The 16,690-nt window shown below is 37.8% G+C and overlaps 1 long non-coding RNA gene across 1 annotated transcript in view; it reads left to right on the top strand.

Moving 5' to 3' along the window:
- The first annotated feature begins 1,830 nt into the window (after positions 1 to 1,830).
- The window catches only part of LOC138150516 (uncharacterized), a 48,991-nt gene continuing 34,131 nt past the window's right edge, over positions 1,831 to 16,690 (top strand). Inside the window, exons 1-2 of the long non-coding RNA XR_011165579.1 lie at positions 1,831 to 1,918; positions 13,642 to 13,795. This is a non-coding gene — a long non-coding RNA (uncharacterized lncRNA). The remainder of the gene's footprint in view (positions 1,919 to 13,641; positions 13,796 to 16,690) is intronic.

Below are 16,690 nucleotides of genomic sequence, written 5' to 3'. Positions count from 1 at the left end.
GGTAGGGACCAACTTTTCAAAAGGGACAGGATCAAAGTTGAGAATAGACCAAGTGTGAGGTGGGATAGGAGGGAGGGAAATATGGTCAGTCTTTTGCTATATATACACTATGGAAATGTTTTGCATAGCTTCACAAGTACAACCTATATTGAATTTCTTATCTTCCCAGTAAGAGTGGGTGACGAGCGAGGAAGGGAATGAATCTAGAATTCAAAGTTTTAAAATCAAATGTTTAAATACATATATATATATATATATATACTATTATTAATATTATTTTACATGTAACTGGGAAATGAGATATACAGGCACTGGGGCATAGAGATCCACAATGCCCTACTGGAAAGTTGGTGGGGGTATGGGAGAAGATATAGGAGAGAGCAGATTGGAGGCAGTGTTATCCAGTGGGATTGCTATTTCTGGGTAGTGGGTAGGGGGAAAAAGGGGGAAAAAATTAGTAACTCAAAATCTTGAGGAAATGAATGATGTAAACTAGAAGTTAATGAAGCATTTGATTAAAACAGAGAAAGCAGGAAGTTTTGTTTCCTTTTAAAGAAATTAATCTCTACAATTTACTCGACTTTTGTGTGTGTATGTATATATACATGTGTATATATATATATATATATATTTAAAAATAGTTTCAAAATATACATGCAGAGCAACACAATTGTCTATTCCCTTTGACTGAATTATTTCATTACTGGAACTATACCTTGGGAAGAAAAAAATAAAAAATAAACCTTCCTGCATCAAAATATTGATAGTGGCTTTATTCCTATTAGTAGAAATGTCAAAATAGCTTATATACAAAAGGACCTTGCAAAGACTGAACAAATAATGTTTTATAAATGCAATGGGATATTATTGCTCCTTAGGAAATGGCAAATATGAAGAATACAAAAAAAATGGGGATATATATGAACCAGCGTTGAGAGCCAAAATATTTGATTCAGATTGACTCATGGGTGGTCGATTCCTATGCAGATGTCCTCGATGACCATGGCTTTGGCCTTGAAGCCTGCACTCCAGTGCATCCTTTGTAATATGACTGCATATGAAAGGAGTTGAATAACATTTCCTAAGCCTTTTTGGTGCCTAGATAACAAAAGCCTTGTTTCTATGCTAATTCCAGAATATGACAGACTGAGATAATGATAAGAATACTTGAGTCTTTTTTGTCTCCTTGATCTTTAAAAAACTTGTTCTAAGAATCAACAAACTGAATTCATACTTCTTCCTTGAACTACCCACATGGTCTGGTCATTTGTTATACATATCTCCCATCATGCTTAGTGCTGGACACTGAGCAGCCCATGTCAAACTAGCACAGAACAAAGAAAACTGATCTAGGACAATAATATTGCATACTGAGTAAAACCCTGTGAAATGAACATGAATGGCAGCAGAAATAAACTGGGAAAAATAGAGAAGAAACAGGTGTTATTAAAAGAAAGGGAAGCAAATGGAACATTTTTTGGGTAAAGTTAATATACACAGTTTTAACCAAATTGTAGACAATTTTGAATTTTTGTGAACATTTTACTTTGTGTTTGTTTTTATTTTAAATGTGTTTTGCTGCAGGGTAGAGTCAAGATGTCAGAGTAGAAGCATGACCTCAGACTAGCTCTGGCTACCACCTTTTCCAATCAATGTAAAAAGGGGACTCTGAACAAAATTTGGAGCTACAGAACCCACAAAATGAAACAGAGAAGCTAACCTCCCACTAAGGACAGCCCAGCAGGCTGGCAGGAATCGGCCAGTCCAGTGCTCTGGGAGCCGAGCCAAGTTTCCATGAGTGGAGGTTTTAGCCACAGGGAGGGCCTGACCAGTCACCGGCTGGAGGGACTACAGATCAGCAGCAGCTGTGGCCAAATCCTGAACTTTCAACACATAGATGCTAAGGACAAAGTGAGAGGTAAGTGCAATATGGACTTTGGCAATCAGGAAGGGGAAGTACGTAGCTTTTTCCCCAGGGGCAAGTAGTCACTGAGTCACTGGCACTGCCAGCCAGCCCCAAGTGGAAGCTTCAGCTTCTGGCCTGGAGCATGTAGGGGCACCAAGCAACCAGTCTGAGAGGTAATCACTCTTGCTTTAACCTGCTTATATCTGGATTGCAGTCTAGGGTAGAGGTCCTGGGCATGTGTCCAGCCTGCCAGAACCTGTGGAGGCCTCACAGAGGTCACCCATCTAATACCTCTGGCAGCTAAGAAAACCCCAGCGTTTGGGATGAAAGTTCCCCTGTCTGGTGGCAGAGTCCTACTGTGGCAAAAAAGTTAAGTGACTGAGGGGCGACATGACCAGGCAAAAGAAACAAAGCAGACAGAAGATTCCAACATTAACCTCCTATTGTGGGGACAAAAAGGAGCAAAGCATGGAATAGGAGAAAGACAGTAAAATCAGAACTCCTGCCCAAAAGCTTTAAAGGAAAATACGAGCTGGTTACAGGCCACAGAGGACCTTAAGAAGCAAATAAGAGAAGTGGAGGAAAAATTGGGAAGAGAAATGAGAACGATGGCAAAAAATTACAAAATGAGAGTCAACAGCCTGCCTGAGAAAAATAACAGCTTATAAAATAGACTAACTCAATTGACAAAAGAGGCTCAAAAAGGCAATGAGGAGAAGAGTGCCTTAAAAAGCTAAATTTGCCAGATGGAGAAAGAATCTCAAAAGCTCACTGAGGAGAATTATTGCTTCAGAATTAGATTGGAGCAAATGGAAGCTAATGATTTTATGAGAAATCAAGATGCAGTTAAACACATCCAAACAAATGAAAGAATAGAAGGCAATGTGAAATATCTCATGGGAAAAACCACTGACCTGGAAAATAGATCCAGGAGAGATAATTTAAAAATTATTGGACTACCTGAAAGCCATGATCAAAGTAAGAACCTAGAAATCATCCTCCAGGAAGTTCTCAAAGAAAACTGCCCTGATGTTTCAAAATCAGAGGGCAAAATAGAGGTTGAAAGAATCCACTGATCACCTCCTAAAAAAGATCCCAAAAAGAAAACTCCTAGGAATATTATAGCCAGGTTCCAGAATTCTCAGATTAAGGAGAGAATATGACGAGCAGCCAGAAAGAAACAATTTGAATATTGTGGAAACACAATCAGGATAATCCAGGATCTGGCAGCTTCTACACTGAGGGATCGAAGGGCTTGGAATATGATATTCCGGAGGTCAAAGGAGCTGTTTCAGGGGGAAATATGGTCATTCAGTGGAATAGAGGACTTTCAAGCACTCGTGATGAAAAAAGCTGAGTTGAAGAGAAAATTTGACATTCTGATACAAGAAGCAAGAGAAGCATGAGAAGTCAAACAGGGAAAAGAAATCATAAGAAACTTATCAAAGTTGAACTACTACCATTCCTTCATGGAAAAACAATAATTGTAACTTATGAAACTTTTGTCAGTATGAAAATTGTTGAAGGGAATAGAAATATATATATATATGTGTGTGTGTGTGTATGTGTGTGTGTGTATACGTGTGTGTCTATATGTGAAGGTAAATGGGCATATGAATACATATGTGAATGTGTGTATGTATGTTTACAGGTATACATAGATAGATAGATGGCACAGGACCAATTTAACAGGAAGGGATGATACTTAAAAGGTGAAATTAAGAGGGGAGAGATGATTATAATGAGAAGAGATGGGGAGAGACAGAATGGGGCAAACTTATAAAGAAGAGGAAAGGGAAAATATTTACAATGGAGGGGAAGAATAGGAAGACAAAAGGGAATGGGTCAACCTTATTCTCATTGAATTTGGCTCGGGGAGGGAATGAAATACAAAATAAATAGGGTATGTTACCCTACAGGAGAGTAGGGGGGGAAGTGGATCAGAGGGGTATGATGGAAGGGAGGGCAGGCTGGGGGGAGGGAAGTTGGAAGCATCCACTTTTGAACAGTGACAGGATCAAAGTAAAGAATAGAATGAGTGGGAGATGGGATAGGAGGGAGGGAAATATAGTCAGTCTTCTACAACATGTCTACTATGTTGTTGTTTTGCATTAGCTACACATGTGCAACCTATACTGAACTGCTTATCTTCCCAGTAAGGGTGGGTGACAAGGAAGGAAGGGAATGAATCTTTAATTCAAAATTTTAAAATCTAATGTGTATATATACATATATTTTATTATTAATACTATTTTACCTTTAATTGGGAAATAAGATATACATGCACTGGGGCATATAGATCCACCATGTCCTACTGGAAAAGTCGAAAGGGGTATGGGAGAAAATATGGGAGAGAGCAGATTGGAGGAGGGGATATCCTGTGGGACTGCTATTTTGGGGCGGTGGGTAGGGGAAAAACGGCGAGAAAATTTGTAACTCCAAATCTGGCAGAAATGAGTGATGTAAATCAGAAGTTAAAATAGCATTTCAAAAATGGAAAAATAAAAATAAAATAAATATAAAAAATTGTTGATTAAAACTAAATTATAATAAAATAATTTGGAAAAGAAATGTCTTGCCACAGAATGTTTCATATATGAAGAGAATATTTTTCACTTATAATGATGGATGGGGAAAGGAATGGAGATAAAGGATAGCCTCTTATATTTGAAAAAATAAATGCATACTCTTACTAGCATATCTGACCTTGATATGGTTTCAAAATAGCTTGTCAATTTACCTTTTCTCCCCCTATGCCCTAGTCATGAAATCTGCCTCTAAAATGGATAAAGTATATAGCAGGATGATTTCTGAAATATCATTTCTAGGGAAGGGAAAGGGAGACAAAACTGACATTAATAATGACTGGCAGCTTTCTTGCTTTCCAAGGCATGACAAGTACCAGCTAGTCCCTTCCCATGAATGGAATGAGGGGATAAATCTGAACCATTTCAATACTTCCTCCTCCGCTGAGTGTACAGGACAAAAGCAGGTGCCTGTTTACCTCCTCCTCTTCCTGTATACTTTGGTAGCCATATGCCTAGTACAGAGGTTACAATAACCAGAGGATATGAGAACCTTAAAGTTGTGATAAAAAGGGATACTCTAAGTACCTTCATTTGAAGGAGATGGAGACTTAGAAAGGGGAGGGGCTTTTCAGAGAGATTAGTTGGCAGCAGAAATGGGACCAGAGGCCCCATGTGGTGACCTTATAACCATTCCAAAAAATAGGATATATCAATATTCAGATATTTTAACATCAATAGTATCTAACCAATCTTTCTCCTTGGATCTAGAGAGTTGTATGCGAGGAGTGGCAAAATAGACACAAAATCTCTAAATATTAAACATTGATATGATGTTTACTTACAATGATCTATGTACTCTGTATCATTCCTTTAAACCACAGGCTTTTTTCCAATTTATTTTCAGTTTTCAACATTCATTTCCACAAGATTTTGAGTTATAAATTTTTCTCCCTGTCTTTCCCCTACGCCCACCCCAAAATAGCAAGTCTACTGAATTCCACCAATCCGATCTCTCTTATAGCATCCCTCAAACCTCCCCAACTTTCTAGTAGGGCAAGATGTATTTCTATACCCCAGTGCCAGTATATCTTATTTCCCAGTTGCATCTAAAAAGCAATTTTTTAAACATTAGTTTTTAAAAAGTTGATTTCCAAATTTTTACCCTTCTTCCTTTCTCACTCACCCCCACTGGGAAGATAAGCAAATCACTATAGGTTGTACGTGTGTTGTTACACAAAACATTTCCATAGTAATTATATTTCAAAAGACTAAATATAATTCCCTCCATCCTATCCCACCCCCCACTTATTCTATTTTCTCCTTTGACACTGTCCCTTTTCAAAAGTGTTTGCTTCTAACTACCCTGTCCCCCAATCAGCCCTCCTCTCTATCATCCCCCCTCTTATTCCCCTGCCCCGTTTTTTCCTGTAGGGTGAGATACCCAATTAAGTTTGTATGTTATTCCCTCTTTAAGCCAAATTCAAAGAGAGTAAGGTTGACCCATTCTCTTTTACCTCCCTGCTCTTCCCCTCCATTGGGACAGTTTTAGTTTGCCTCTTTTATATGAGAAAATTTAACCTAATCTATCTCTCCCTTTCTCCTTCTCCCAATATATACCTCTCTCACCTCTTAATTTTATATTTTTAGATATCATGCCTTCATATTCAACTCTTCCTGTGGCATTTGTCTATGTGTTCATGTACATACATATGTACACACTGACATATATTTATACACACATACACCCTCCTATACATTATACATACATATATATATATATGTATACATACATACTCCTTTCAACTAACCTCATGCTGAGAAAAAGTCTTATGAGCTACCATTATTTTTTCCATGTAGGAATGTAAATAGTTCAACTTTAATAAGTTCTTTATGATTTCTTTTTCCTGTTTACCTTCTGAAGCTTCTCTTGCTTCTTGTATTTGAAAGACAAATTTTCTGTTCAGCTCTGGTTATCTCATTAAGAATGCTTGAAAATCCTCTATTTCATTGAATGACCATTTTTTTCCACTGAAACAATGTACTCAGTTTTGCTTGGTAGGTGATTCTTGGTTTTAATTGTAGCTCCTTTGACCTCCAAAATATCATATTCCAAGACCTTTGATCCCTTAATGTAGAGGCAGCTAGGTCTTGTGTTATCCTGATTATATTTCCACAATACTCAAATTGTTTCTTCCTGACTGCTTGCAGTATTTTCCCCTTGACCTGGGAACTCTGGAATTTGGTTATAATATTCCTAGGAGCTTTCTTTTGAGGATCTTTTTCAAGAAGTAATTGGTAAATTCTTTCAATTTCTATTTTGTCTTCTGGTTCTATAATATCAGGGCAATTTTGTTTGATAATTTCTTGAAAATGTTGTCTAGGCTCTTTTTTTGATTATGACTTTCAGGTAGTCCAATAATTTTTAAATTATCTCTCCTTAATCTATTTTCCAGGTCAGTGGCTTTTCAAATTAAATATTTCACATTCCTTTCTATTTTTTTTTCATTTGTTTGGATCTGTTTAATAGTATTTTGATTTATCAAAAATTCATTAGCTTCCATTTTCTCCAATCTAATTCTGAAGGAATTATTCTCTTCAGTGAGTTTTTGAAATTCCTTTTCCATTTGGCAAATTTGGCTTGTTACAGCATTCCTCATTGGGTTTTGGGGCCTTTTTTGTCACTTGGGTTAGTCTATTTTTAAGGCATTGTTTTCTTCATTATTTTGGGGTCTCCTTTAGCAGGCTGTGGACATGCTTTTCATGATTTTCATCATTCACTTTTCTCTTCCGAATTTTTCCTCCACTTCTCTTACTTGATTTTCAAAATTTTTCTAGAGCTCCTCCATGGCATGTAACAAATGCATATTTTTCTTGGCAGCTTTTGATGCAGGAGTTCTGACTTTGTTGTCTTCCTCCTTGTAAATCCATGCATGAGCTGCTTTCTATAGGATGGCTGCTGTGAACAGCTTTCAAGGTTCTGATTACATAGTATAGCAAACTCTATTTATTCAATAACAAATCAGAGCAAAACATCCACAGAAAATCAAGGTACAGCATTCACCACGACACAACTCAACACCTTATCACTAAAATAGCCACATAGTTTTCACCAAAGAGGTCACATAGTTTTGAACAAAAGTACAATCATTTTATAACTCATTTAGTAACTCGATCATTCAATCATCCTTAAGGAGACTAGCCTCCTTAAGGGACATGAAGTACAAAAGGTCAAACTCCTCTACTCATGGGGTACAGTGAGTTACATATCAGTCACTATTTAGTCATCAGTCACTATTCAATCATCAGTGACTACTATGTCATCAATGACTACTAAGTGCCCTTTTAAGGAATAGGGAAAATACACAGGCCATCCGCCCCTCAGTCTTAAGCAAGTTACCATTTAATCAGTCACTACTTAGTATCCATTGATAGATGTTTTCATCTTGACTTGAGGCAGACTTTCAGCTGCCATGGTTCCTCTTCCATGGTCCCAGCTCCTGCCCGAATCCAACAAACTGATACCTGAGTTCAAAGGCAGACACAGCTCCCAGCTCCTTGTCCATCTTTCTGTGCAGTTCTGGGTCCACATTGGTGCTCACAGTGTCCAGTGCATCTCAAATCCTTTACAGTCTCTTTTCCTGGGAAGACAAGGCTTAACAAAGCCACAAGGACATTAAAATACATTAACAAAGTCACAACAACATTTGAACAAAGTACTCACACCACATTCATTCTTCCTCAGTCTTTGGCAGCTCAAGCTCATCAGCAGTTTAAGCTGGCCTTTTGGAAATCCTCAGCAGCCTCAGCATCTCTGGCTGGCCCTCAGAAATCCTCAGTACCATAAGATCTGTTCTCAAAATCAAAATCACTTTATCCAGCCTCCACATGGCTTGCTCCAAGAAAATGCCTCAGTTCTCAATTCTCATTCCTCTTTTCAGTAATTCTCAGTTCTCAGTTCAGTCTTCAGTCCAGCAACAGATGCCTTGCCTCCACAATGTTTATCCCAGGAAAATTCTGTCTGTCCAGCTTGTGTTCTTCCTTATATACTGTATATCTCTTCCCTGTTCTGCCCCTTCCTATTATATCAGCAACTACCTCCCAAGGTGTTAACTACTTCTGTGTTAATTAAATAGCTTAAACAAGGTGTTAAATTGAAACAAGGTTTTAAGTACCTGCTTACTTGTCAATACATGGGCATGGAAGATCTTCGGATTCCATTAATAATACACTCCCATTCCATGCTTTGATCCTTTTTGTCCCCAGAAAAGGATTCTATGGTCTGTTTGTGCTTCCTCTGCTTGCTCATATTGCCAGCCAATTACTTGACTTTTGAGCTTTTGCCACAGTAGAACTCTGTTTCCAAATTTCAGAGACCTATGTCCCAAATCACTGGGGGACAGAGCAGCTGCCAGAGCTATTAGGAGGGCACCCTTCCTGCTGCCCCCACAAGCTTTGGTACACTGGCCACACCTTCTAGGACCACCAACCAAGACCACGATCCAGATCCAAGCAGGTTAAAGCAAGAGTGATTACTCTCTGAATAGTTGCTTATCCCCCTATGATCTGCAGTCCTGGAGTTCTGGAAGCAGCCATGCGGCAGCAGCAGTGCACCTCTGCCACATCCTGCCCCAGGGGCAGGGGCCAGACTGTGCTTTTCCATCCCCCCTTTTCCAACAGAGTTCCCAACTGATCTTTTAATTTCTTTTTGGTGTTGTGGATTGAGAAGTCTGAAAACAGCCACAGCTGTTGGTGGTTCACTCTTCTGAAGTCTGCTCTGGCCTCCACTGGTTGGGGCCACCCTGGGGCCAGAACAACATGGCTCCTGAGAGACTGTGATCAGTTCCTAGTCTTGTCCAATAGTCCCTTCCTGTTGGCCTGCCAGGCTGTGTTTGTTGGGAGATTTGTTTCTCTCTGTTACTTTGTGGGTTATATGACTCTAAAATTTGTTTCAAGTCATTTTTTTTACACGTATTGGAGGTGGTGGGAGCTAGAGCTAAACAGAGATCCTGTTTATACTCTGCCATCTTGGCTCCGCCTCCCTCTTCCCCATACACACACAGGATTTTCTATCCAACATTTCAAAATTCCCTGGGGACTAAAGGGGGAATATTTATTAGAAAATGCAACTCCAAATCCAACTACATCAGAAACAAGATCAAAATATTATGTAAGCATCCAGGCTCTAGATCTTCTCCTCTTCCTCTTCCTCTAAAACTTAGCTATATTGGGAAGTGTAGCCAAGATGGAGAAAAGCCAGAGACTCAATTGAGCTCTCTCCCCAAACCCTGCAAATCCCTTTAAATATTCACTCTAAACAAATTCTAGAGTACTAGGACCCCCAAAAAGATGGAGTGAAAAAATTTTCCATCCCAAGAAAACTTGGAAGGTCAACAGGAGAGATCTGTTGTACCAAGGTGAAAGAGGAACACAGTCCAGCACAGGCCACACCAGTGCAGACTGGGCCCCAGCCAACCAGGAGCAGGCCTATGGGTGACTGAATCAGTGATAGTAGTGGCAGGTTTCCACACTTTTCAGCCTACAGATGCCAAACAAAACTTAGAAGCGCAACCCAAAAGATCCGTTGAACCTGGATGAGAGAGGAACACAGTTAAGAGAAGGTCATGTCAATACATTCACCTCCAACAAACTAGGACTAGGGTTTGGGAGCCACTGAATCAGCAGCAGTAGCAGCTGCTTCCAGAGTTTAGCCCCAGGTGGTAAGGGAGTTGAACAATTGGACAGGAGATGACAAGTGTCTCTTTGCTAGCACTGAGACAGGACTCTATTGCTTTGCTGATACTGGATGTTGGTTTAGTCCTATGTCACAGGTCCAGGACATATATAAGCACTAGGATACAAGGGCTTGCAGCCACAGTGGAGTAGAGACCCTCCACATAGTTCCATGGAAGAAAAGAGTGATTGTGGTCACTCACACACCAGAGCACGAGCCAGGAGAGTAGTAAAAATAGCTCTCTCCTTGAATCATACAACCTTAGAAAAACTGAAAATTTATAGGACCCTAGAAATATCTGAAAACAGCTGCACAAAACCACTGAAGCTTTGAACAGTGGACCCTCCACTCTGGAAGCATATCCCTACTTTAACAAAGAGTTAAAAGTCAAGTAACAGGCTAGGAAAATGAGGAAACAACAAGAAAAAAATCTAACCATAGAAAGTTGCTATGGTGATAGGGAAGATCAAAATGCACAATCAGAAGAATATAACAACGTCAAAGCCCTTACATCCAAATCCTCCAAGAAAAATATTAATTGATCCTGGGCCATGGAAGAGGTCAAAAAGATTTTGAAAATCAAGTAAGAGAGGTGGAAGAAAAATTGGGAAAAGAAACAAAAGCGATGCAATAAAATAATAAATAGAAATGAGTCAACCACTTAGTAAAGGAGACACAAAAGATACTGAGGAAAATAGCATCTTAAAAAGCAGACTAGGCCAAATGGAAAAATAGTTCAAAAAGTCAATAAGGAGTATGCCTTGAAAATAAAAATTGGCCAAATGGAAAAAGAGCAACAAAAATTTGCTGAAGAAAAAAACTCCCTAAAAAATAGACATGGTCAAATGGAAAAGGAGGTACAAAAGTTCATTAAGGAAAATAATTCCTTAAAAATAAAATTGAAGCAAATAGAAACTACTTACTATGAGAAATCAAAGAAAACCATAAGAAACAAAACAGAAAAGAATAAAAAAATGGCAATGTAAAATATCCCATTGGAAAAACAACTGACCTAGAAAATAGGTCCAGGAGAGAGAATTTTAAAATCATTAGACTACCTGAAAATCATGATAAAAAAAAAAAAGAGTCTAGGCATTGTCTTCCAAGAATTTATCAAGGAAAAATACCCTGATATTCTAGAATCAGAAGGTAAAATAGAAATAAAAAAATCCATAAATCACCTCTGAAAAACGATCCCAAAATGAAAACTCTTATGAATATTATACCTAAATTCCGGAGATCCTAGGTGAAGGAGAAAATATTGCAAGAAGCCATAAAGAAGCAATTCAAGTATTATGAAGCAACAGTCAGGATAACATAAGAATTAGCAGTTTCTACATTAAAGAATCAGAGGGCTTGGAATATGATATTCTAGAGGGCAAAGGATCTAGGATTACAGCAAAGAATTACCTATATAGCAAAACTAAGTATACTCCTTCTGAGGGAAAAATGGATGTTCAATGAACTATCATCCTTGATGAAAAGACCAGAGCTGAATAAAAAATTTGACTTTCAAATACAAGATCCAAATGAAGCATCAAGAGGTAAACAGGAAATGCAAAAGATAAGGGACATAATAAGGTTACACTGTTTACCTTCCTACATGTGAAGATGATACTTGTAACTCATGAGACCTTCTCAGTGTTAGGGCAGAGAGAAGGAGTATATATATATGGGGTTAGTGTGGGAGATTGAGTGAACCATACTTTCATCAAATTTAATTCAAAGAGGGAATAACACACACACACTGAGTTGGATATATAAATCTATCTTACCACACAGGAAAGTAGGAGGGGAAGGGGATAAGAGAAGGGAGGGAGTGATAGAAGGTAGGGCAGATTGGGGGAGTGTGTAGTCAGAAGCAAAACACTTTTGAGGAGGGACAGGGTGAAAGGTGAGAGAATAAAATAAGCCAAGGAGAATCAAATGGAGGAAAATACAGCTAGCAAAAGTAAATGTGAAGAAAAAAAATTGGAGAGAGTTTCTCTGATAAAGGCCTTATTTCTCAAACGTATAGAGAAGTGAGTAAAATTTATAAAATTAAGAGCCATTTCCCAATTAATAAATGATCAAAAGACAGGAACAGATGAAGTACTCAAAGCTATTTATAGCCATATGGAAAAATGCTTTAACTCATTATTGATTGGAGAAATGCAAACTAAAACAATTCTGAGGTATTACCTCATACCTATTAAATTTACTATTACAACAGAAAAGGAAAATGACAAATGGTGAAGGGGATGTTGCAAAAATGAGACATTAATACCCTTTTGGTGGAATTATGAAATAATTCAACCATTCTGTAGTACACTTTGGAACTACGAGAAAAGGGCCATGAAACCATGCATACCCTTTGACCTGGTGATACCACTACTAGGTCTGTATCCCAAAAGAGATAAAAAAAAAAAAAACAACAAACTTGCTGAACAAATTTTTGAATACTATGATGATGAAATACTACTGTGCTACAAGAAAAGATGAGCAGGATGCTCTCAGAAAAAACCTGGAAAAAATTACAAGGGCTGATACAAAATGAAATGTGCGGTGTATACAGAAACAGCAATATTGAATGATGATCAGCTGTGAATGACGTAGCTATTCTTAGCAATACAATGATCCAAGACAATTCTGAAGGAATTATGATGAAAAATTCTATCTATCCCCAGAGAAAGAACTGATGGTGTCTCAATATAGATCAAAGCATTTTTTTAAACTTTATTTTTCTTGAGTTTTTTATTTCCCCTTTTGATTTATGTTCTCTGTCACAACATTATTATCATGGAAGTGTTTTGCATCACTACACAGGTATAACCTATATCAAATTGCTTGCCTTCTCAATGGGGTTACAGAAGCAGTAAGGGAGAGAATTTGGAATTCAACGTTTGAAAATGAATGTTAAAAATTGTTTATATATATATATATACATATACATATAACTGGGGAAAAATACTAAGTAGATTTTCAAAAACAGAAAATAATATAGCAAAATTTGTTGGATAATAAAAAATAAATAAAACATAGCTATATTTTGTCCAATTTCCACATAACATAAGTCTCTGTAAATTCTATAATTATACTGGTAATAACTTACATGAATATAGAGTTTTGCAATATACAAATTATTTTCCTCAAAATAATACTGTGGATTAAGTTGTAATTGCTACTATCATTTAACCCATGAGAAAACTGGGGCATGAAGAAGTGAAATACATTCCTGGTTCTGTTCATTGTGTGTTCCTAAACAAGTCATTTAACCTCTATTGAGTTTTTCAGCTATGAAAACAAAATAATGTTTTTCTTTCTTCCTCACAGAGTTCTTGTTAGAAGAGTACTTTGTAATCCTTTAATTACTATAAAAATATGAATTAGTATTTGGAGTTTAACCCTATTGTTCTATCTCCAAACCTCATGGTCTTTCTGTCACATATTATATGCTGTGTGCAACAGAGGTTCTTATTTTTATTTTTTTCCTCCAGACAACCGTGTGCATTTGCTTGCCAAAAACAAGTACTTCTTTCATTTTCTAATGGGAGAGAGAACAGCACTAGTAATTAGAGGGAATGAGCAGAGAAGAAGAGAAAAGGCAGTGAGCAGGCAGTGGGGCTGGCTGAAACCTCCAAGGAACAGAAGGTGAGGCATGGTGACAGATGTCTTTGTTGTGTTATTTGTTAAACACCGTGCGCTCGCCTCTCCCGACATTTTGCAGCCTGCCTGTACATTCCCCAGACATGTTGGCAGCAGAGAGCATGCATGATTTTTTTTTTTATTTTTTGCATAGGAAGGAAGATGCTTAGAGGAAAGGATTTGTGGGATAGCCCTGAAAATCTCTTATCCCAAACTTTTTCAACCACTAACCTGCCATGTGCCTGAACTCTTCAACCAATATAAGGATTCATCTCATTGTGTCCAGCAATCTCCTTTTAATATAAATATAACCTCAGGAAGACAACATGTTAAGCAATTATACAGCATGGGAAAATCAGCATAGTAGGACAAAAGAGTGTTAGGACTCAGAATCTGAAAACTTAGATTTTCATCCCAGCTCTTTCACTTCATGTGTGACTATTAATTCTGGGGCTCTCCAATATGCATCAAAGTCAATATAGCAGTCTTATCTAGTCATGGTCTCAGAGATGAAGCCTAGGATATCTATAAAGTATAAGTACACCTATCATGAAAGAAAGTCTTCCGGTCCTGGGGGTAGAAAAGGAAGTAAAAGACAGTTCCTACACTCAAGGAACATGCAATCTCAGACAACAAGCAAACACATATGAACAAATAAGCCATATACAGATATAGTAAGGCTGTTTCCTACATGTAGCATGGAGTTGTTGTGTGTCTCAAAGGGATACAGAATAAATACATCTAGTTCCTTCTTCTCTAAGATTTCTCCAAGGGAGACTTCATTGTTGCCAAGAGAGGGATGAGAATAAATCAGAAGCTGATTATACTCTCCTAAGAAAGAGGGGGCACTCAGTTGGAATTAGATAGACAGATAGAAAGGTCTATATCTATAGGTAGGTAGATAGATAGATAGACAGATAGACAGAGATAGAGAGACAGATAGATAAATGATAGAGAGAGAGATAGACAGACAGACAGACAGACAGACAGACAGACAGACAGACAGACAGACAGATAGATAGATAGATAGATAGATAGATAGATAGATAGATAGATAGATAATCTGCTACCTTTAATACTATTAGTCTAGGAGTTATAATTTTCAGTTCCAGGTTAAACTTATCTTCACTGTTCTTTAATGGGAAAAGGATATCCAAGACTTGATTTGTTTACCACCAAATTCCAGTTCCACAATAAACACAGAGAGCAAGTATCAGAGAAACCTCAATTTGCCTAAGTCAACAATAAATATTAAATCAGAGAAAAGTATACATTTGTGAGTATATATAAAGTAAAATAGTATGAATTAGATCTCTCATTAGGGGCAAGGTTACTTAACTCAGCCGAGTGAGAGAGAGAGAAGTCCAGGTCTCACTCAAGGAGATATTCTCCAAAGTCTCTATTGCAAGAAGCTTGGAATACAGACATGATGGCGATTCCTAGCTTTCCTCATGTTGATTTCTTCCCACAGTCTTAGTCTCCCTATAGTAACTTGAAGCAGAAGGAGGGGGCATCATCCATTTTCTATTGAAGTTAAAAAGCAGAAGCTCCCACGTGGACTTTAGAGATGAAAGAAACTGGATGGATTGAAGATATATTTTTTAAAATTTATTTAGTTTTTTATCAAATTCTTTATTAACTTCTAGTTTACATCATTCATTTCTATAAGATTTTGAGTTACAAATTTTCTCCCCATTTCCCCCCCTACCCACCACCCCAAAATAGCAATCCCACTGGATATCCCCTCCTTCAATCTGTTCTCATATCTTCTCTCATAACCTCTCTGACTTTCCAGCAGGGCATGGTGGATCTCTATGCCCCAGTGCCTGTATATCTTATTTCCCAGTTACATGTAAAATAATATTAATAATAGCAAATATATGCATGTATATACATATATGTACATATACACATATGCATATGTGTATGTGCATGTGTGTATGTATATATGTATGTATGTATGTATTTAAACATTTGATTGTAAAGCTTTGAATTCCAGATTCATTCCCTTCCTCCCTTTTCAGCCACCCTTACTGGGAAGATAAGAAATCAATATAGGTTGTACATGTGTAGCTCTGCAAAATATTCCCATAGTGGATATATTGTAAAAGACTGACTATATTTCCCTCCCTCCCATCCCACCTCCCGCTAATTCTATTCTCTACTTGATCCTGTCCCTTTTTCAAAAGTGGGTGCTTCCAACTTCCCTCTCCCCCCAACCTGCCCTTCCCTCCATCATTCCCCTTCTCACCCCCTTCTCCCATACTCTCCTGTAGGGTGAGATACCTTATTTGTGTATATGTTCTCTCATTAAGCCAAATTCAATGAGAATAAGGTTGACCCCATTCCCTTCTGCCTTCCTGTTCTTCCCCTCCATTGTAACGATTTTCCCTTTCCTCTTCTATATGAGATAGCATACCCCATTCTCTCTCTACCCATTTCCTCTCATTACATTCATCTCTCACCTCTTAATTTCACCTTTTAAGTATCATACCTTCCTATTAAATTGGCCCTGTGCCCCCTATGTATACTTGTACATGTATATACACACATTCATATATGTATTCATATGCCCATACACCTTCCTATATAGACATATATATGTATGTATGTATACACACACATTTCAATTCCCTTCAACTATTCTCATATCAAGAAAAGTTTCATAATTTACAATTATAATTTTTTCATGTAGGGATGTAAAATAGTTCAATTTTGGGAAGTTCCTTGTGATTGCTTTTCCCTGTTTACCTTCTCATGCTTCTCTTGCTTCTCGCATCTGAATGTCAAATTTTCTATTCAACTCTGTTTTTTTCAGCAATAATGCTTAAAAGTCCTCTATTCCACTGAATTACCATATTTTCCCCTGAAACATGATACTCAGTTTTGCTGTGTAGGTGA

Source organism: Petaurus breviceps, unplaced genomic scaffold (assembly GCF_028583685.1).
Source record: "Petaurus breviceps papuanus isolate PSGF00001 unplaced genomic scaffold, PetGlider_PUasm1.0 90879, whole genome shotgun sequence".
NCBI lineage: Eukaryota > Metazoa > Chordata > Mammalia > Diprotodontia > Petauridae > Petaurus > Petaurus breviceps.
This window is presented reverse-complemented; position numbering and strand designations above follow the sequence as displayed.